Genomic DNA, 2,103 nt, shown 5'->3' with positions numbered 1-2,103 from the left:
CAAGGAGGGCTGTACACACAGAACTGAAGAGCCATAGAGTGTTACAAGCCATGCCTGGCTTGGTGGTTGGAGTGTTTTCCTGGGAAGCAAGAGTTGCAGGTCCAAAACATACCTATAAAAGAGATTGCTAAAATAGATAGCTATATTAACAGACAGAGAGACAAATGAATCTTTTTCCTGTTACTTATATCAAGAATGTCAAACTTGCACTTATCTTCATTAGATAGAAACTACTCGGGTAGTTTCTGAATTGTGAGGATTGGGGGCACAGGTGAGAAACCAGTTCTCCCACGTTCCAAGTCAGCCTGTTTGAATACCCACGCACCCCCAGAGCTTCCTCTGTTCATTCTGGCCCGACACAGAGCCTTTCTCATTTACACAGCGAGAGAGACCACCCACCTTTTAGCCCAGTAACTTACTATTAGGGCACTTTCTGAGAGAATAACCCCTCTCATTCTCAGCACGTTTGAATCTGGGTCTCCTGTTTCCCAGAAAACTGGTCTACCTGCCAGTCGTCTTCTTGGGGCTGTCTACATACACCTTGCATTTAATCTTTATTACATAAGAACTACTGGAAAATTTTCTGGCCTAGCCAGATCAGGGGCACAGGTTGGAAACCAGGTCTTCCACTTTCCAAGCCCGCCTGCTTAAATAGTCACACACTTTCAGGCCTTTATCTGTTCATTATGACTCTACACAGAACATTTTCTCATTTACCCATCAAGGAGGGCTGTACACACACACAACTGAAGAGCCATAGAGTGTGCACCCTCCGGGCCTCGATTACTCGGTCCCTTGCCGCCTTGCCCAGGGGCCTGGTGGTAACCTTCTGCTCCGTCTCTTAAGGGAGTAGTCCTCAATCTTCCCCTCTTTATCCCACCTGCCACGACTTCGATGGTATTTCAGTGGTGGAGGGGTCTGGTCGCCTGACACTGGCTACCTCCCCAAGGCCGAAGCGTGATGTTCTTTGCGAGGCTCCACCTCCCCTGCACCTTGCCCTAGACCCCGCCTCAGCAGTGTGCTATAGGGGTTGCTGCCAGCTGGCCCTCCACTTGATGTGGGGTCCCTCTGGGTTCCTGCTAGGCTCACGCTGGGGCCCAGGAAGCCCTGGTTCCTTCTCAGCCAGTCTAACCTGTAGAGGCCTTGGCTCCCTCTAACTCAATAGCCGTGAACAATAATAATACAGAGAACAATGCCAACAAAACAAGCCACACTAGTAGTGAAAGGAAAAAATGCTAAATTAACCACAAGGCTAGAGGGATCACCTCCCACAAAAAATAAGCTAAGCTCCCTATCGAGGGAATATTCTGCCCATGTATTTTGGTTGAGGTCCTGTATCCCCGCCGTAGGGTCTCAGTCCCTCTTTCTTTTGAGGATCCCCTCTTAACTCCTATGTCTGTCGTCCTCCACCTGCTTTGATGAAGCCTTTAACTTCGGCTCTACTCGCGCCCCAGGGTTACATGCAGTCGAGACACCTGGGTCTTGTCAGGACCGAAGGCAGTGTCTTCCCCTGGGCAGCATTCAGATTCCTCCTGTGAGACTGCAGCAACGTTCTCCGGCTCCTCCACCTTCCTGGTGCGCTCTGGAGCTCTTCTCCCTATGCTCTCTTGCCGCCTCTCCTCCCTCTCTGCCCACTCACTTTCCCTTCTTATCCTCCCGCGCTGGTTCTTCTCCCCCGCTTCCCCAGCTGTTTCCCCTTTAAACAAACCGTGGCTAATGAGCCGCGTGGGATCCGCCGCCACTTTCCGCTGTGCCGCGATTCCTGCCGCTGCTTCCAGCCCCGCCGCAATTCCTGCCGCCGGTAAGTTGTTTTTGTTTATTCTCTCTTCCCCTTTCCTTTCCCCGTGGTGTGCTGCCCCCCAGGGTCCCCCTTGGACCCTTCGGGGTTCGTGCCTTCGCCGCGCCCCGGGACAGAGTGTTACAAGCCATGTCTGGCTTGGTGCTTGGAGTGTTTTCCTGGGAAGCAAGAGTTGCAGGTCCAAAACATACCTATAAAAGAGATTGCTGAAATAGATAGCTATATTAACAGACAGATAGACATATAAATCTTTTTCCTGTTACTTAATCAGCTATGGGTCCAGGTGAGTTTGACATTCTTGATGC

This window comes from Crocodylus siamensis, chromosome 6, assembly GCF_052110815.1.
Source record: "Crocodylus siamensis isolate JL-2025a chromosome 6, ASM5211081v1, whole genome shotgun sequence".
In the NCBI taxonomy this organism is placed as follows: domain Eukaryota; kingdom Metazoa; phylum Chordata; order Crocodylia; family Crocodylidae; genus Crocodylus; species Crocodylus siamensis.
The sequence above is the reverse complement of the archived record's forward strand: the minus strand, read 5'-3'. Positions refer to the sequence as shown.